Raw genomic sequence first — 22309 nt, forward strand, 5'->3', positions numbered from 1 at the left:
AATACTAGGAGTCCACTAAAAGGAAAACACAATCGCAATGCCAATGAAACAAAAAAGAGAGTGAGGATCGGTTACTGCTTTGCAAAAGTTCTTTTTTTTCTCTGAACGAAAATAGACCAACATCACGGATCCGCTTACCTTCCCTTCGCTAGGAGAGAAGAACAGTGGCAGATGTGAGTGTTGGCTTTCTTGAAGACAGTGAGGGAGAAGGGGATTCAGCAAAGAGTGAAATGCTGGTTGCTTCGTCCGTCAAACTTAGACAGCGGGGAGGTGGGCTTTTGTGATAAGACGGATCATTACTATCGCGCTATGATTGGGGTGACTCTCCGCCTTCATACTGCCTTCTAATTTGGTGGATGGCATTTGGTAGAGGGAGACGTTTCGATGACCTAGGAGGAGCCAGAAGCAGTAGTGTATCCACTGTACTAGTAGTAATTGTTTTTCTGGGTAGCTATAGAGTGTATCCATTGTACTAGTAGTAATTATTTCTCTGGGCCCAAGACAAAACAGCCCATCCACCCTAGTAAATAATAAAATCAAGTCAAAATCCCATATATTTACTTAATGAGAGGCGCTACCCACACCTAGCACACCGCCCCCAAAAAACCTAGGTGCTCTTCTTCCTCCTCACTCCCACCCACCTCAGGCCAGCTTGCTCCACTCGTACCCCCAAATTCCTCACTTCACTCCTACAGAAAACCTCAGCTCCCCTTCTTCCTCACTACTACAGAAAAACCCCAACTTCCCTTCTCCTTCACTCGCACTACAGCTAGGCTCGTCATTCATTACTCTGCTCAAATCCATGAGCGCGACATGACACCCTCGAGGAAAATGGAGTCGGCTGAACCCAGCGCCAAGAAGATGAGGCTCCCGCCAGTGGCGACGCCTTTTGTAGATCCTGCACCCGGTAGCGCGGGGAGAAGCGACGACCCCGCCCCCACCGGATCCCAGGAACTCATAGAATCTCGGGTGGACCGCATCAGCGATCTCTCGGACGCCGTCCTTGGGGTGATCATCTCGCTTCTCCCACCAAGGATTGCTGCTGCCCCCAAGTCCTCTCAATTTGGTGGCGCCCTCTATGGCGCTCCGTGCCCCTTAATCTCGATTGTCATCAGCTATCTCTCTTGAATGATTTTGAAATCCCCAGAGCCATCATCTCCTCCCACCAGGGCTCCCTTCAAAGCCTCTGCATCCTGTCATGCTACATGAGCAAGCATACCATTCCCTGCATGGTGGACGCCTGGCTGAAATCCCCTGAATTCACAGAACTACAGCTGCTTGAGTTCTACTATTCCCCTGGAAATCACCTACCAGATATCGAACGCCATGTACTTGTGCCCTCAGCCCCGATGTCCATCTCACGGTTTTCCTCCTCTCTCCACACTGCCACCTTTGCGTTGTGCTACCTACTAGACAATCTGGTACTAAACCTTCGACTCCCATTTCTTAAGAAACTTTCACTTGTGCGGGTTCATATATTGGAGGCCTCATTGCACAGCATCAACCACTCCAGTTGCCTTGCCCTGGAGTACTTGGTGCTTGTTTTCATAGTTAGAATCGGTTGTCTCCAAATAAAGTCGCCTAACCTTGTAAGAATTGGAATTTCTTTTGACGAAAGGCAGCTCATCATCCAAGATGCCCCTTCACTTCAAAGGTTGATCCTTGATTCTAGTTATTCACCGTCGCAAATAGCCGTCCTCTCTGTGCCTAAACTAGAGACCTTGGGTGTAATACATGATCTCTATGCTCATTTCAAGATGGTGTTTGGCTCCACAGTTCTTCAGGTACTTTATATTATCATCCACACTTGTAACAATAAGCTGCATTTTAATTTTTTGCGCATAAGTTATATATCATCTTGGAGTACACATTTTGTACTAATATTATGTTTTATGCTTAATGAAGAGTTTATCCATGGATAGCATATCAATGGTGCTGGATTCTATCAAGATCTTATATATCCAAATGAATAGTTTTGATCTGAACAAGATTATTGACTTGCTGCAATACTTTCCATGTCTGGAGAAGATGTATATCAAGGTGATAATTTCACGCACATTGGAAGCCCGCATATTGTGTACTAGAATTAACCGTTCAGATGTTGCTCTTTTCACACTCTTTTTTTAGATCTTAATTGTTTTCAATCTTCATGTCTATTTAGGCAACATGACAAGGTAAGAAAGTTATAGCCAATCGGTGGATTCGTAAGCACCGGGATTTTCTCACTTCTCATGACATTCGATTGAAGACAATAACACTAGAATGATATCTAGTCAACCATGCAAACACTATATTTGTCACATTCTTCCTACTGAATGTGAGGTTACTATTGTCCATCAGGCTTAAGTTTATCAGCGGCATGGTTTTGGCGGATGGGTATGTCGAAGAGCAAAAAAAGGAGTTTCAGGTGGACAAAAGAGCTTATGAATGTGTCGGGCTTCTATTTAAAACATATTGTAGTCATAATCTAGTAAATTTTATGACCCAGGATGTTCATTCTATGGACTTGACCGATCCATTTGACTGTGACTGCCAAAAACAGTGCTGGAGTTAGATGTTGTTGCCCTTTTCAACCTAGGTTTTGTCTAAACCTGATGAACAATTAACCCTCATGCTTTTGTACGGTTTGTAAGCTGGAGTTAGATGTTCTTGCCCTTTTCAACTCGGCTGTGACTGTCATATTTTCTTTGAAACAAGGCAAATGGCTTGCCATTCTTTTAATATAGAGTGAAATATTGTAACAAATCCCAACCAAGGGAAATAAAATCACTCTCGTCGGCTGTTTGAGCTCATTGTGCATTATAGAAGCCAAGTGATTAGCCCCCACCAGCACCCATAAACTTATTTTGAACTATCACACCAAATGGGCTGTAAATTTTCATAGGAAAGGCTGCATGATCGTGACAAATTTGGATTCTGACATTTGGAACCCACGAGGAGATAGCCTATCCAAGGTGGTGTTGACTTACTAGCTAGTCAACAAATGATTCTGCCTACCAGCCGTTGGATTGACATCCAACATCTGTCATGTATCTTCTATTTCCTGTCTTCTTCCTCCAGCCGCCCAAACCAAGCCACCCCGTCGGCTCTGCCTGCTCCCACCTCTGATGGTTGGCTGCGCCTCTGCCTCCCTACCATACCCTCCAACGTTGGCCAATCCCTCCCTCTATTCCCCGGCACGTCATGTTATTCTCTGGTGACGTCAGCCCCAACACGCACCCGCACCTGAACCAGTCAACCCTCGTACTCCCCTCCACCTGCGACTGGACCGGCGCATCTTCCACGGCTCCTGTTCGTTCCGTCCGAGGCCTCACGTCATCCTCCGCCCTTGGTTCACTCATCGCGCGCGGTGCGACGCCCTCTTGCATTGTCAACGGCGTCAACAACCGAGAGGAAGAAGGAGATGACTGATGTCTACTATGCAACTTTATTCTTGTTGACACGTGTTGGGCCTCCAAGCGTAGAGTTTCGTAGGACAATAACAATTTTCCCTCAAGTGGATGACCTAAGGTTTATGAATCCATGAGAGGTGTAGGATGAAGGTGGTCTCTCTCAAATGACTCTGCGACCAAATACAAGAAATCTCTTGTGTCCCCAACACACCCAATACAATGGCAAATTGTATAGGTGCACTAGTTCAGCGAAGAGATGGTGATAAAAGTGTAATATTGATGGTAGAGATATGTTTTTATAATCTGAATAAATAAGAACAACAAGGTAGCAAATAGTAAACTGGCACAAAAACGGTGTTGCAATGCTTAAATACAAGGCCTAGGGTCCGTACTTTCGCTAGTGCAATCTCCCAACAGTACTAACATAGTTGGATCATATGATTACCCCTCAAGGTACAGCAAAGAATCACTCCCGAGTTCCTATTAGCAGAGAACAAAAGGTAGGGATTGTTTGTAGGGTGTGAAGCCACCTCAAAGCTATTCTTTCTGATCAATCTATTCAAGAGTTCATACTAAAATAACACAAAGCTATTGTTTCCGTTCGATCTATCCTAGAGTTCGTACTAGAGTAACACCAAAGCATATTCATATTCATAATACTCAATCCACACAAAGAACTATAAAGAGACCCCGAAGTTACCGTCGGAGAAAAATGTGCATCAGCCCCTATGCATAGATTACTCCAATATCACCGCAGGAATCTGCGAGTTGAATTCCATAACATATATCAAGTGAATCAATAAGATACCCCAATTGTCACCTCAAGTATTCATACCGCAAGATATATATCATGTGTTCTCATCTTTGAATATTCAATCCGACATGACAAAACTTCAAAGGATAAAGAATCAATTCATCACAACAAGAGTATAGAGGGGAGAAACATCATATGATCTGACTATATTAACAAAGCCCATGACTATATTAAAAAAGTTTTACGGATTTTGGAATCCGTTTGATATTGATTTTCTGCGATGTAAAAAACAAGCAAAAAATAGCAACTGGCACTAGGCACTGGGTCAATAGGTTAGTCCCAAAAAATAATATAAAGTTGCTATAAAATGATTGTAAAACACCCAAGAATGATAAAATAATAGCATGAATACTTCATAAATTATAGATATGTTGGAGACGTATCAGCATCCCCAAGCTTAATTCCTACTCGTCCTCGAGTAGGTAAATGATAAAAGAAATAACTTATGAAGTGTGAATGCTAGCAAAGTGCATAAGTTTGATCAATGATAATTTCAATCACTTTTCCTAGCATTATAACAGCAATTCTTTCTTATGAAACTTCTCATGTTATAGTGGCAACCAATTCACATGTTAAGGTTCCAACAATGAACTCTCTTGAAACTCAACAACCTATGTTCTTAGTAACCAAGCAATTGCAATTCAACTTATTCAACGAAGTTTAAGTAAGAGCTCCACATACTCAACCATCATATGGTCTTCTATGATTGCTAACACTCACCTTGTACATATGAGCAAAACATTTCAACCGGACACATAGAAAGATAGGGGCTTATTGTTTTGCCTCCCGACATATTGACCTCAAGGGTGATGTCAACAATAATAACTCATGCCACCCATATTCAACTGGACATATGTGCCTAGATCTTTCCACACCACATGATGCTTGCCAAAAGAGAAAAATGAAAAGGAATAGAGAGAAAAACTTTGACTCTTTGCATAAAAGTAAATACATAAAAGTAAAAGATAGGCCCTTCGCAGAGGGAAGCGGAGGTTGACATGCGCTTATTTGTTTGTATGCTCAACCCCTTAGTGCAAAAGAACGTCACATTATATCGCCCCTTATGATAGCAACCTTTATTATGAAGTCCATCGCTTTTATTGCTTTGCCATCACAAGTGCGTACAACGCTCAATTTTCTCTTACACTAAATGATCTAACACTTTTACAAGCAATTTTTATTGCCTTATTGCACCGATGACAACTTACTTGAAGGATCTTGCTCAATCCTTAGGTAGGTATGGTGGACTCTTGAAAATAAGATTTGGGATTTCAAGGGTTTTTGGATGCACAAGTAGTATCTCTGCTTAGTGCGGAATTTTTGGCTAGCAAAGATAGGGGGCAAGCACCACATGTTGAAGGATCTATGACAATATAACTTCTATGTGAATATGAACAAACATAAATCATTACGTTGTCTTCCTTGTCCAATGTCAACAATTTTGGCATATAATTTTGATGGGGGCTCACAATCACAAAAGATTTCCATGATAGTGTATTTACATGTGAAGGTTCTCTTCCTTATACTAATTATTCGTGAATTGCTTGTATGGCCCATGTTGTGATTGTCAAGCCTCAAAAGATTTCACTTTCTAAACCCAGTGTGAATCTACCACTAGGCATGATATCATTTCAACTTCAGGATGTTCAATTTATTAAACAATTTACTCATAGTATATAAGTGAAGCACAAGAGTAAATGACATAGAAAAGAGCTTTGTTAACGGGATGTGAATGCCGCTTACTTAGCCTCTCTGGCAACTATTTGAGGACTCTATTTTATTTAAAAACTTTCAGATCTAAGTACTTTATTAAAACAGAAAGCAAAACAAAATAAAATGACAATCCAAGGATAGCACACATCATATGAAGAAGCAAAAACTTAGGCTCAACCGATACTAACCGATAATTGTTGAAGAAGAAAGGTGGGATGCCTACCGGGGCAACCCCAAGCTTAGATGCTTGAGAATTCTTGAAATATTATCTTGGGATGCCTTGGGCATCCCCAATCTTGAACTTTTGTGTCTCCTTAATTCATCTCATATCACGGTTTTCCGAAACATATGCAAACAATGCAAACATAACAGCAATCTGCCAAAATAGTACATTCTGTAAAGAATGCAAGAGTATCAATACTTATTCAACTCCAAACATTATGAAAATTTACCACACTGTAGAAAATTTATCATAGCTCACGTTTCAAAAAGTTTCAACATTTTATCACATTCTGACTTTTCTAGGGAATTTTTGCAACAGCGGTAAACTTTCTGTTTTCAAACAGCAACATGTATACTTGCAAAATAAGCATGGCAAAGGCTATCATTGCCACTTTTATTGAAATAAAAGATTCAAAACATTATTCTAAATAACAGCAAGCAAATCCTAGCAAAATAAATTGACGCTCCAAGAAAAACACATATCATGTGACGAATGAAAACATAGCTCCAAGCGAGATTACCGATAATGTTGGAGACGAAAGAGGGGATGCCTTCCGGGGCATCCCCAAGCTTAGTTGCTTGGATCTTCCTTGAATATTTCCTTGGGGGTGCCTTGGGCATCCACAAGATTAGGTTCTTATCACTCCTTATTCTCCTCATATCAATATCTCAACCAAAACTTGAAAACTTCAATCACACAAAACTTAACAGAACTTTGTGAGATAGATTAGTATGATAAAGAGCAAACCATTCCATTTTTGGTACTGCCAAAGTCAAAAAAATTCTCACACAGTGACTACTGTATCATATCATTTCTACAATTTTTGTTGAGCAATATAAGTAATAGAAACTATAAAACAAGCAAACTTTGCATTGAAAATAGAATTTGTCAAAAACGGAACAGCCTGTAGTAATCTGTACTCAAACACATACTTCTGCTACTCCAAAAATTCTGAACAATTAGGACCATGTGAGAAATTTGTATATTAATATTCTGCAAAAATAATGAGCTCAATATCACTCTTCTGTTAAAAACTAAAAATATTTTCATGAGCACAAAAGTTTTTGTTTTTCAGCAAGATCAAAGTAACTATCACCCAACAAGATCCTAATGGCTTTACTTGCCACCTTATTGAAATAAAAGCAATAAAACATGATTATTATAGTATCATAATCATGTGAACACACAAAATCAGTAGGTAAAAGTGTTGGGTTGTCTCCCGACAAGCGCTTTTCTTTTATGCCTTTCAAGCTAGGCATGATGATTTCAATGCTGCTCGCATAAAAGATAAGAATTGAAACATAACAAGAGCATCATGAATCGCATGGCAAGCACATTTAAGTCTAACCCACTTCCTATGCATAGGGATTTTGTGGGAACAAGAATCAACTAGCATAGGAAGGCAAAACAAGTGCAACTTCAAGATTTTCAACACAAAGAGATGAAAATTGATATTATTGCAATATGTAAAAGCATAAGTTCCCCTCTCATAATAATTTTCAGTAGCATCATGAATGAATTCAACAAAACAGCTATCACATAAAACATTATTTTCATGATACATAAGCATAGAAATTTTCTCACTCTCCACATAAGCAAATTTCTTCTCATCAATAGTAGTGGGAGCAAACTCAACAAAATAACTATCATGAGAGTGAAAAGTAAAATCATGATGACAAGTTTCATGGTTATCATTATTCTTTATAGCATACATGTCGTCACCATAATCATCATAGATAGCAACTTTGTTCTCATAATCAATTGGAACCTCTTCCGAAATAGTGGATTCATCACTAAATAAAGTCATGACCTCTCCAAACCCACTTTCATAATTATCGCAATAAGATTCAACACCCTCCAAAATAGTGGGATCATTACTCCCTAAAGTTGACACTCTTCCAAACCTACTTTCATCAATATAAACATCATAAATATGAGGCATGCTTTCATCATAATAAATTAGCACATCAAAACTTGGCGGACGAAAAATATCATCTTCATCAAACATAGCATCCCCAAGCTTGTAGATTTGCATATCATTAGCATCATGGATATTCAAAGAATTCATACTAACAACATTGCAATCATGCTCATCATTAAAATATTTTGTGCCAAGCATTTTATTGACTTCTTCTAACAATTGAGCACAATTTTCCGATCCATCATTTTCAAGAAAGATATTATAAAGATGATCAATAATATGATGCAACCATAATTCCATTTTTTTTGTTTTGTTTTATAAACCAAACTAGTGATAAAACAAGAAACTAAAAGATTCGATTGCAAGATCTAAAGATATACCTTCAAGCGCTCACTTCCCCGGCAACGGCGCCAGAAAAGAGCTTGATGTCTACTACGCAACTTTATTCTTGTAGACACGTGTTGGGCCTCCAAGCGCAGAGTTTTGTAGGACAGTAGAAATTTTCCCTCAAGTGGATGACCTAAGGTTTATCAATCCGTGAGAGGTGTAGGATGAAGGTGGTCTCTCTCAAACGACCCTGCAACCAAATACAAGAAATCTCTTGTGTCCCCAACACACCCAATACAATGTCAAATTGTATAGGTGCACTAGTTCAGCAAAGAGATGGTGATAAAAGTGTAATATTGATGGTAGAAATATATTTTTATAATCTGAATAAATAAAAATAGCAAGGTAGCAAATAGTAAACGGGCACAAAAATGGTGTTGCAATGCTTAAAAACAAGGCCTAGGGTCCGTACTTTCGCTAGTGCAATCTCCCAATAGTGCTAACATAGTTGGATCATATGATTATCCCTCAAGGTACAGCAAAGAATCACTCCCGAGATCCTATTAGCGAAGAACAAAAGGTAGGAATTGTTTGTAGGGTGAGAAGCCACCTCAAAGCTATTCTTTCCGATCGATCTATTCAAGAGTCTGTACTAAAATAACACAAAGCTATTGTTTCCGTTCGATCTATCCTAGAGTTCATACTAGAGTAACACCAAAGCATATTCATGTTAATAATACTCAATCCACACAAAGAACTATAAAGAGACCACGAAGTTTCCGTCGGAGAAAAACATGCATCAACCCCTATGCATAGATTACCCCAATATCACCGCGGGAATCCGTGAGTTGAACGCCATAACATATATCAAGTGAATCAATAAGATACCCCAATTGTCACCTCAAGTATTCATGCTGCAAGACATATATCATGTGTTCTCATCTCTAAATATTCAATCCGATATGACAAAACTTCAAAGGGTGAAGATTCAATTCATCACAACAAGAGTATAGAGGGGAGAAACATCATATGATCCAACTATATTAACAAAGCCCATGATATAGATCATGAGAGAGAGATAAATCACATAGCTACTGGTAGAAACCCTCAGCCCCGAGGGTGGACTACTCCCTCCTCATCGTGGTGGCCGGCGGGATGATGAAGATGGCCACCGGAGATGATTCCCCCCTCCAGCAGGGTGCCGGGACGGGTCTAGATTGGTTTTCGGTGGCTACGGAGCCCTGCGGCGGCAGAACTTCTGATCTAGGTTAACCCCGAGGCGTTTCGGAATATTTGGGAATTTATATTGCAAAGAAGGGGTATGGGAGGCCACCGAGGTGGGCACAACCCACCTGGTCGCACCAGGGGGCTCTAGCGCGCCCCGGTGGGTTGTGCCCCCCTCAGGACACCCCCAGGTGCTTCTTTGGCCAATCGGGAGTCTTCTGGCCCATAAAAATCCACAAAAAGTTTCGCGGTGTTTGGACTCCGTTTGATATTGATTTTCTGCGATGTAATAAACAAGCAAAAAACAGCAACTGGCACTGGGCACTGGGTCAACAGTTTAGTCCCAAAAAATGATATAAAGTTGCTATAAATGATTGTAAAACACCCAAGAATGATAAAATAACAGCATGAATACTTCATACATTATAGATACGTTGGAGACGTATCAATGACTGTACGTGGAGGGGATGACAATAGGGACCCACCAGCGTCATGGCAATACGCAATCAAGTGCCTCGTTATTACAAGCCCAAAAAATGGGCTCATCCTAATGGTTGGACATCTGGGGCTCACGCCATTGTCAATGTAGTCAATAAATGACAGACTTACACGATGAGCGGATGACACCAGGGACCCAGTAGGTCGCGCATTTGTTATTTACTTTTTAAGGAACAAGCAGTTGTTATTTATACTTGTTTTAGCGATGGATCAGGGTAACAACGGGGTTGTGCGGGGGTTGTGGCCCGTCTAACCAGGGTTTTATTTATGTTTACCACATCATGAGCCCAATTGTGTTTTTTCTTGCTAAAAATGGCTAGCACAGTTCTATTTTTTCAAAAGAAATAACCAAACGAGGCCTACTTGCTTTATCAGCCCCGCTGGGCTGCAAATCTTTCAAGATAAGGAGAGTTTCATTCGGTTTGCACAGAAAATGGGCTATGAGTAATGAGAAATGGGATGTACATTTTTAAAACAAATTAAACCGGCAATTAGTTTCAAATTTCTTATTTTTCATTTTGAGACTTTAAATTCCATTGATTTTTATGCGTGGACAATTATTTGGATTTTATATTGATATGAATTTATTTTTCAAATTAATTTGAATGTGACTCGAAATGTCGGGATTAAAAAAAGTTAACCGCATCGAAATATGCAAAATTTTGTATAATTTTTAACCATGGCCACAATATGGGCTATTATGCTAACAAAAAGTAGATGGGCTCCAAAAAATCCTTAAGAATTAGAGAATGGGCTGTAAATTAGTAGAAATAATGGCAGATGGGTTGTATGCTGTTTTCCACACAATTGTGGCTGACTTGTGCGCCTACTATAGGTTGACGTGTACGCTTTCCTAAAAAAAGGTTGACGCACATGCAACGCCGTGTCAACTTAGTCAATACACGAGAGCAGTGACTGTTGGATGTCCATCCAATGGTCGCCGTGCTTCTTAATCCCTGCTCTTCCTGCTCCAGCCGCTTAAACAAGCACCGGCGGGACTGCATACTCCCTCCTCCCGCAGCCAGCTGTGTTGCCGTGTGGGCCTCACCTCCCCATCATACTCCCATCGCTGGCCTAGCCATCCCTCTACTCACCCACACCTGCTGTTATTCTCCGGTGACGGCAGACGAACCAGTAAACCCTCGTACTCCCCTCCGCATGGGAAACAACTGCTGAGTTTTCTCTGGCTCCGTGTCATTCCCTCCCTGGCGCTCTCGATGCAGCGTGGTCAATGTGGTCAACAAACTACATCCATCGGAAGTGGACTGTACGTGGAGAGGCTAACAGCTGGGTCCACGGCCGCACGCAAGGAAATGCCTCCTTATTACGCGTAAAATAATGATTGCTCCACCTGATAGCTAGGACCCACCGGAAGGGCCTCTGTATTTCGCGAAAAAATGTTCCCCCCACTGACAGGTCGGACCCACCAGCTATATCTTCGCGCGCAAGGAAGTGCCTCCTTATTATGCACAAAAAATGAATACTCCCCCTGCTAGCTGGGACCCACCATAGTGGGAGGCTGACTTGTGGGCCTACTAAGTTGACGGGGACAGATGGCTTTGTCAACTTAGTCAATATGAACGATTCTAGTTCCAGTGATTGTATGATGTGGAAGTACATGTAGTCCCTATGTGTGGTTTTGGTAATTGATGACAATCCTAATGGACTAATGTTTGCATTGAGTTATACATTTGAAGGAAAGTTCCATTTCCAATGCATGAAGAATATTGGATGAACCGAAGGATGTTTGTTCCATGGTGATGCAAGAAGGAGATAGAGTGGATTCGAAATGAATGTCATATACATATTGTTGTGCATGCATCAAGCCTTATGGGTTGAACCATGATGGATCAAGATCTTGAGAGAATGATTAAAGAGAAGAATTCTACATATGCCTGAAGATAGCATCATTATGAGCTCATATGTTGAGTCATGGATTATTATGTCTTAAAGCAAATAATTCAAGTGATGAATTCATTGTGCCTCTCAAGATACTATGCTGGAGCATGAGAACGAGCAAATGATGTCCAATATGATATTCAAGGAGAAACTTGATATGGTCATGGTGAATTGAGATATTGGTTATTATGTCTTGAAGAAATGAAGCATAGTGAAGATATCAATAGGGCCTTCAAGACATCAATATTAATCATGGAGCAAAAATAAATTTTTACCAAGATAAAGGTCAAAGATTGACCTCTAAGATGGTCAACACACAAGTGCATATCATATGCCACATGAGATCTTGTGGTATGGTAAGAATTTATCAATTGCGCTTTGTGTACTAACCCATACTATGTGGTGTCTATGTTATGCGGGTTAGGTAATTCTCATGAGCTTGGTGCTTATAAGAAATCTTGGTGCTCATCAAAGTATATCATCAAGTAATTAATGCTGATGGACAAGTAAAGATGAATGCAAAGCAAAGCTTCCCACATTGTGTATGGGGAGCTACTTGAAGACTTCTCCAATGTTTTGCCTTCAACTTGAGCCATGAGGAAACATCAATATAAAGCTCAAGTGAAAGGCTCTAATCAAAGGTATTAGTTCCTTTGGCTTTAGATGTGAGGATCAATGACCATCGAAAAGGATATATGCTCAAGAATGAGTTTCCGGAAGCTATCTAGTATAATTCTTTTATGATTCTTGAGTTATAGGGATCCCACACTATTAAGAGGGGATCAAAGGAGTTAGTGATGGATTTTCTCAAGTCAACATCATCTATTTATATTCTTCTCACATCATATTCCAACATAGGCATATTTCACTCCTATCCAATACAAACACAATATGCCTACATATCTCAAAAGAAAATCTAAAGCCAACTAGGTTCACCAAAGTATATGTATAACCCTTGCATACGTTGCGCCCTCCATTTTGGCTTATCTTGGGTGGTTCTCTATGTGAGGACCTAGAGTTTTTCCATAGCTTCAAAACGAGCCCAAGATCATGAAAATCGGAGTCCGGATGTAAAAGTTATGCATGTTTTAGTTTTGGGGTTCCTGCTATTTTTTTATGGTCGGACATCCGGGACTTGGCCGGATGTCCGGGCTTCCGGGTTGCCCCGGATGTCCGGGATCCTCTCGGAAATCTGGCCGCAAATTCCAGAACCTGTTTTCAAATGTTGGTTGTGCCCGCCGGATGTCCGGGGCCCCAATTTTGGCCAGATGTCCGGCGCATGTACTCCGGTTTCTGTTTTTCACATGCGTGTGTGTGTGTGCTTTTCTCAGCCGCCGAATGTCCGGTCCGGTGCTGTTACTTACTCACAAATGGTTAGTTTTCTAGGCCTTCTATATATACTCCTCTACTAATCCGGTAGAGGGTTGACCACTTCATCCCAAATTGCCCCAAGAACACAAGTGGCTCCCTATCACTTCTCCTACACCAAATCTTAGATCCCAGAGAGATTCATGAGAGTGCTTGAGAGTTTTTCCAATCAAGTGATAGATCCAGTCCCTCTCCCTCTCTTGACCAAAGGAATTCGTGATTTGAGCAAGTCTTGAGCATTTCCCCTTTGTTCTTGTTACTCTTGGAGGTTGGAGACTCCTAGGCGGTAGGAGTGCTCCGGTGAGGAATCAACTTGTGATTTGTCCCCCGGAAAGTTTGTGAAGGTTTGCAGGCCGCCTCAAGGTCTACCACTACTGGTTGAGAATCACCTTCGTGGTGATATATCAAGGAAAATAGGGTGAGCCTTCGTGGCATTGGTGTGCCTTCGTGGTAACATCCACCTCTCTAACAGTGACTAGCTTCCCTCCAAGGAAGTGAACATCGGGATACATCCTCGTCTTCGTGACTTTGGTTATCCCTAACCCTAACTCCTTACATGTGGTTTACTTTGGTCACCTGACCATGCATTCACTATATCTTTTTGTCCTCATTATGTTGTGTTGGCCATTCCCTTGAAGAGATTATTTAGGCCTACACTTTATATTCGCAATTAATACTTTCTACTATTGTTATATCTTATGCTTAGTGTGAATTGCTAGCCTGTAATATTCATTTCCATATCTTGTGACATAACTTGTGTAAGCTTGTAGTGCTTACTTGAGTTTGCTTGTATCATTCGATTCCATATATTCTGATACAATTTGTGTAAGCTTGTATTGCTTACTTGTGGTTGTGTGTATTATTCATTTCCATATCTCGTGATATACATTGAGTAAGTTTGTGTGACTTACTTGTGCTTACTCATATCCTCGTTGTTCTCATCTTGTTTAAACTAAGTTGTTGGTGCACTTAGTGAGCCTAGTATATTTAGGATTTGTGCTTGAAAAGTATCCGCTTAGTTTATTTCTGCATTAGGATATAGCCAAATCCGTAAAAGATTTGAAAACGCCTATTCACCTCCCCTCTAGGCAACATCGTGGTCCTTTCACAATGTCCATGCAACGGTCGTAGTGCTTCTTGAACCTCTGGTCTTCTTGATCTAGCCGCCCAAACCAGCGCCGGTCATGCCACGTGCTCCTGCCTCCTGTGGCCGGCTGTAATGCCGTGAAGGCCTCACCGCCCCCTACTACTCCCACCGCTGGCCAGACCATCCCTCTACTCACCCACACCCCCTATTATTCCGCGGCGACGGCAGCCTCACACCGCAGTCGAACCAGTGAACCCTCGTACTCCTCTCCATGTGGGCATCCACTGCCGGTCTTCCCCGGCTCCGCGTCGTCCCCTTCCTAGGCCTCACTGTCGTCCACCGCCTTGGTGCTCTCGGTGCGGCATGGTCAACGTGGTCAAGGAACAACTTCCATCGAAAGAGTATTGTACATGGAGAGGCTGATAGCTGGGTCCACAGCCACGGCAAGGAAGTGCCTCCTTATTACGTGGAAAATAATAATTCCTCCACCTGACAGCAGGGACCCACCGGACGGGCCGCCGTATTTCATGAAAAAACGTTTCCCCCCTGACTGCTGGGACTCACCTGCTGCATCTTCGCAAGCAAGGAAGTGCCTGGCAGTTGGGACCCACATGGTCGAAGCAAATGTAGCATTGTCATTCTGGTCGTGAACGTGTACCTACATACTGGTTGATCGGTCTGTCTACAGGCTGCAGCGATGAACCGTGGCCGAGTAAGGAAGGGCACATGTCGTAGTAGAGGCACACACGTAGCATGCACACGTACGTACAACCAGGGTGCAAGAAAGTAAATAGGGCCACATACGAACATACGGGCGGGGTCTGGAATGCCTACTCGCGCATACGTACGGCCAGGGGTCATGTACATGGCTGGGTCGAAACGGAGAAACTGCGTCGTCGTGTTCATCGAGCCAACCGGCTTGGACGGAACAGCCGATCGAAACGAGGCCTGGCGTACCGCAGAATGGAGGAAACGGCCTTCTATTCGACCGGCCATGGTCGAAACGGGATCCTGTTCATCGGGAGGGGTCTGGTGTACCGCAAAACGGAGGAAACGGACTTCTCTTGGACCTCCTACAGTCGAAACGGGGTCCTGTTGATCGAGAGGGGTGTGGTGTACCGCAAAACTAAGGAAACGGACTTGTGTTGGAGTGATACAGTCGAAATGGGGGTCATGTTCATCGGGAGGGGTGTGGCATACCGCAAAACAGGACTCCACGGGCTACTGTTCATCTCCACCGTCGACCTCCTCCAGCCTACACAGACTATTGTTCATCCACCGTCGACCTCCTCCAGCCTCCACCTGCGACTGTTCATCCACGGGCTCCTGTTCATCCAGCCTCCACCGCTCCTCCACCGACTACTATTCAACCAGCCTTCTCCACGGGGTCTTGTTCAACCTCCCCTCCACGGGCTACTGTTCATCCAACCCTCCACCGGCTACTGTTCAACTAGCCCTCCACCGGCTACTGTTCAACCAGCCCTCCACGGGTCTGTTGGGGAACGTAGTATTTCAAAAAATTCCTACGATCACGCAAGATCTATCTAGGAGAAGCATACCAACGAGCGGGAAGAGTGTGTCCACGTACCCTTGTAGACTGAAAGTGGAAGCGTTTAGTAATGCGGTTGATGTAGTCGAACGTCTTTGCGGTCCAACCAATCCAAGTACCGAATGTATGGCACCTCCACGATTAGCACGCGTTCAGCTCGATGACGTCCCTCGTACTCTTGATCCAGTTGAGGCTGAGGGAGATTTCCGTCAGCACAACGGCGGGGTGGCGGTGATGATGAAGTTACTGACGCAGGGCTTCGCCTAAGCACTACAACAATATGACCGAGGTGTGTAACTGTGGAGGTGGGCACCACACACAGCTAAAAGATCAACTTGTGTGTCTATGGGGTGCCCCCTGGCCACGTATATAAAGGAGGGGAGGGAAGAGGTGGCTGGCCCAAGGGCGCGCGCGAGGTGTGGGGAATCCTACTAGGACTCCTCAGTCCAAGTAGGATTCCCCTCCTCTTTCCTATTCCTAGTAGGAGAAGGAGGGAAGGAGGAGGAGGAGAGAAGGAAACCCCCCACCCACAACCCTAGTCCAATTCGGTTTGGGCTAGGGGGCGCGCGCCACTCCCTGGCCGGCTTCCTCTCATCCACCACTAGGCCCATGAGGCCCAATAACTCCCAGGGGGTTCCAATAACCCCCGATACTCCGAAACTCATCCGAAATGACCCAAACCATTCCGGTGTCCGAATTTAACCTTCATATATGAATATTTATGTCTCGACCATTTCGAGACTCCTCGTCATGTCCGTGATCTCATCCGGGACTCCAAACAACCTTCGGGCATCAAATCACATAACTCATAATACAAATCGTCATCGAAAGTTAAGCGTGCGGACCCTACGAGTACGAGAACTATGTAGACATGACCGAGACACATCTCCAGTCAATAACCAATAGTGGAACCTAGATTCTCATATTGGCTCCTACATATTCTACGAAGATCTTTATCGGTCAAACCGCATAACAACATATGTTGTTCCCTTTGTCATATGTATGTTACTTGCCCGAGATTCGATCGTCGGTATCATCATACCTAGTTCAATCTCATTACCGACAAGTCTCTTTACTCATTCCGTAATGCATCATCCCATAACTAACTCATTAGTCACATTGCTTGCAAGGCTCATAGTGATGTGCATTACCGAGAGGGCAGAGATACCTCTCCGATACATGGAGTGAAAAATCCTAATCTCCATCTATGCCAACTCAACAAACACCATCGGAGACACATGTAGAGCATCTTTATAATCAACCAGTTATGTCGTGACATTTGATAGCACACAAGGTGTTCCTCCGGTATTCGGGAGTTGCATAATCTCATAGTCCGAGGAACATGTACAAGTCATGAAGAAAGCAATAGCAGTAAAACTTAATGATCATTATGCTAAGCTAACGGATGGGTCTTGTCCATCACATCATTCTCTAATGATGTGATCCCGTTCATCAAATGACAACACATATCTATGGTTAGGAAACTTAACCATCTTTGATTAACGAGCTAGTCAAGTAGAGGCATACTAGGGACACTCTGTTTTGTCTATGTATTCACACATGTACTGAGTTTCCGGTTAATACAATTCTAGCATGAATAATAAACATCTATCATGAAATAAGAAAATATAAATAACAACTTTATTATTGCCTCTAGGGCATATTTCCTTTAGTCTCCCACTTGCACTAGAGTCAATAATCTAGTTCACATCGCCATGTGATTTAACACCAATAGTTCACATCACCATGTGATTAACACCCATAGTCCACATTGCCATGTGACCAACACCCAAAGGGTTTACTAGAGTCAATAATCTAGTTCCCATCGCCATGTGATTAACACCCAAAGAGTACTAAGGTGTGATCTTGTTTTACTTGTGAGAGAAGTTTAGTCAATGGGTCTGCCACATTCAGATCCGTATGTATTTTGCAAATTTATATGTCTACAATGCTCTGCACGGAGCTACTCTAGCTAATTGCTCCACTTTCAATATGTATCCAGATTGAGACTCAGAGTCATCTGGATTAGTGTCAAAGCTTGCATCGACGTAACCCTTTATGACGAACTTTTTGTCACCTCCATAACCGAGAAACATATCCTTATACCACTAAGGATAATTTTAACCGTTGTCCCGTGATCCACTCCTGGATCACTAGCGTACCCTCTTGCCAAACTCATGGTGAGGTATACAATAGGTCTGGTACACAGCATAGCATACTTTATAGAACCTATGACTGAGGCATAGGGAATGGCTTTCATTCTCTTTCTATTTTCTGCCGTGGTCGGGTTTTGAGTCTTACTAAACTTTACACCTTGCAATACAGGCAAGAACTCCTTCTTTGACTGTTCCATTTTGAAGTACTTCAAAAATCTTGCCAAGGTATGTACTCATTGAAAAATCTTATCAAGCGTCTTCATCTATCTCTATAGATCTTGATGCCCAATATGTAAGAAGCTTCACCGAGGTCTTTCTTTGAAAAACTCCTTTCAAACACTCCTTTATGCTTTCCAGAAAATTCTACATCATTTCCGATCAACAATATGTCATTCACATATACTTATCAGAAAGGTTGTAGTGCTCCCACTCACTTTCTTGTAAATACAGGATTCACCGCAAGTCTGTATAAAACTATATGCTTTGATCAACTTATCAAAGCATATATTCCAACTCCGAGATGCTTGCACCAGTCCATAGATGGATCGCTAGAGCTTGCACATTTTGTTAGCACCTTTAGGATTGACAAAACCTTCCGGTTGTATCATATACAACTCTTCTTTAATAAATCCATTAAGGAATACAGTTTTGACATCCATTTGCCAAATTTCATAATCATAAAATGCGGCATTTTCTAACATGATTCGGACAGACTTAAGCATAGCTACGGGTGAGAAGGTCTCATCGTAGTCAACTCCTTGAACATGGAAAACCTTTCGCAACAAGTCGAGCTTTGTAGATAGTAACATTACCGTCAGCGTGAGTCTTCTTCTTGAAGATCCATTTGTTCTCAATTGCTTACCGATCATCAGGCAAGTCAACCAAAGTCTACACTTTGTTCTCATACATGGATCCCATCTTAGATTTCATGGCCTTAAGCCATTTCACGGAATCTGGGCTCATCATCGCTTCCTCATAGTTTGTAGGTTCATCATGGTCAAGTAACATGACCTCCAGAATAGGATTACCGTACCACTCTGGTGCGGATCTCGCTCTGGTTGACCTATGAGGTTCGGTAGTAACTTGATCAGAAGTTTCATGATCATCATCATTAGCTTCCTCATTAATTGGTGTAGGAATCACTGGAACTGATTTCTGTGATGAACTACTTTCCAATAAGGGAGAAGGTATAGTTACCTCATCAAGTTCTACTTTCCTCCCACTCACTTCTTTCGAGAGAAACTTGCCCTTAACCTTCCTTTATCTTCTATAAAAAGGCTAGACGTCAAATGTAACTGATGCTTATATTCTAAATATGACAAGCAAGAAACCTACTATAGCCGTAAACAAAAACCCAAACATTAGTAACTAACAGAGCTTTCCTATTCTAAATATTTCCCTATAAACCATGATTGATATACCAATCAAAAAAGACTTCTGATCATGGAATAAGGTTTGATCCTATTCATGGGGATTCTGTAAATATCCCATTTCAAAAATTGAAACAATCGGGACTTTTCGGAGATTGGATGCAGTTACTAATTCATGATCTAGCATGTACAGAATGAAAACTTCATTCTCGATTCTACTCCTTCTCTAGAAAGGATCCATTCTTAGCAATGAATATCTTGCCTTCGGAGCTGTGATAGAAGGTGTACCCAACAGTCTCCTTTGGGTATCCTATGAAGACGCATTTCTCCGATTTGGGTTCGAGCTTATCAGGTTGAAGCTTTTTCACATAAGCATCGCAGCCCCAAACTTTAAGAAACGACAACTTGGGTTTCTTGCCAAACCACAGTTCATATGGTGTCATCTCAACGGATTTTGATGGTGCCCTAATTAACGTGAATGCGGCCGTCTCTAAAGCATAACCCCAAAGCGACAACGGTAAATCAGTAAGAGACATCATAGATCGCACCATATCTAATAAAATATGATTACGACGTTCTGACACACCATTACGCTATGGTGTTCCAGGTGGCGTAAGCTGTGAAACTATTCCACATTGTTTCAAATGAAGACCAAACTCATAACTCAAATATTCACCTCCACGATCAGATCATAGAAACTTATTTTTCTTGTTACGATGATTTTCCACTTCACTCTGAAATTCTTTGAACTTTTCAAATGTTTCAAAGTTATGTTTCATCAAGTAGATATACCCATATCTGCTCAAATCATCTGTGAAGGTCAGAAAATAATGATACCCGCCGTGAGCATCAACACTCATCGGACCGCATACATCAGTATGTATTATTTCCAATAAGTCTGTTGCTCGCTCCATTGTTCCAGAGAACGGAGTCTTAGTCATCTTTCCCATGAGGCATGGTTCGCAAGCATCAAGTGATTCATAATCAAGTGATTCCAAAAGCCCATCAGCATGGAGTTTCTTCATGCGCTTTACACCAATATGACCTAAATGGTAGTGCCACAAATAAGTTGCACTATCATTATTAAACTTATATCTTTTGGCTTCAATACTATGAATATGTGTATCACTACTATCGAGATTCAATAAACCATTCACCTTGGGTGTATGACCATAGAAGGTTTTATTCATGTAAACAAAATAACAATTATTCTTTGACTTTAAATCAATAACCGTATTGCAATAAACATGATCCAATCATATTATGCTCAATGCAAACACCAAATAACATTTATTTTAGGTTAAACACTAATCCCGAAGGTAAAGGGAGCGTGCGATGGTGATCTTATCAACCTGTGTAATCATTTCCAACACACATCGTCACCTTGCCCTCAACTAGTCTTTGTTCATTTTGTAACTCCTGTTTCGAGTTACTAATCATAGCAACTGAACCAATATCAAATACCCAGGGGATACTATGAACACTAGTAAAGTACACATCAATAACATGTATATCATATATACTTTTCTTCACTTTGCCATCCTTCTTATCCGCCAAATACTTGGGACAGTTCCGCTTCCAGTGACCAGTCCCTTTGTAGTAGAAGCACTCAGTCTCAGGCTTAGGTCTAGACTTGGGTTTCTTCACTTGAGCAGTAACATGCTTGCTGTTCTTCTTGAAGTTCCCCTTCTTCCCTTTGCCCTTTTTCTTGAAACTAGTGGTCTTGTTAACCATCAACACTTGATGCTCCTTCTTGATTTCTACCTCCGCAGCCTTTAGCATTGCGAAGAGCTCAGGAATTGTCTTATTCATCCCTTGCATATTATAGTTCATCACGAAGCTCTTGTAGCTTGGTGGCAGTGATTGAAGAACTCTGTCAATGACACTATCATCAGGAAGATTAACTCCCAGTTGAGTCAAGTGGTTGTGGTACCCAGACATTCTGAGTATATGTTCACTGACAGAACTATTCTCCTCCATTTTGCAGTTGTAGAACTTATTGGAGACTGCATTTGCTTGAAATATTAACTTCAACTCCTGGAACATCTCATATGCTCCATGATGTTCAAAACGTCGTTGAAGTCTCGATTCTAAGCCGTAAAGCATGGCACACTGAACTATCGAGTAGTCATAAACACGCGACTGCCAGGCATTCACAATGCCTGCAGTTGCTGCCGCGGGTGGTACACGTAGCAGTGCTTCCAGGACGTAATTCTTCTGTGCAGCAATGAGGATAATCCTCAAGTTACGAACCCAGTCCGTGTAGTTGCTACCATCATCTTTCAACTTAGCTTTCTCTAGGAACGCATTAAAATTCAAAGGAACAGTAGCACGGGCCATTGATCTACAATAACATTGACATGCAAAATACTATCAGGTACTAAGTTCATGATAAATTAAAGTTCAATTAATCATATTACTTAAGAACTCCCACTTAGATAGACATCCCTCTAATCATCTAAGTGATCACGTGATCCATATCAACTAAACCATGTCCGATCATCACGTGAGATGGAGTAGTTTTCAATGGTGAACATCACTATGTTGATCATATCTATTATATGATTCATGCTCGACCTTTCGGTCTCAGTGTTCCGAGGCCATATCTGCATATGCTAGGCTCGTCAAGTTTAACCCGAGTATTTTGCATGTGCAAAATTGGCTTGCACCTGTTGTATATGAACATAGAGCTTATCACACCCGACCATCACGTGGTGTCTCGGCACGACGAACTGTAGCAATGGTGCATACTCAGGGAGAACACTTAT

The sequence above is a fragment of the Triticum dicoccoides genome, chromosome 3A (genome assembly GCF_002162155.2).
Source record: "Triticum dicoccoides isolate Atlit2015 ecotype Zavitan chromosome 3A, WEW_v2.0, whole genome shotgun sequence".
NCBI classification, from domain to species: domain Eukaryota; kingdom Viridiplantae; phylum Streptophyta; class Magnoliopsida; order Poales; family Poaceae; genus Triticum; species Triticum dicoccoides.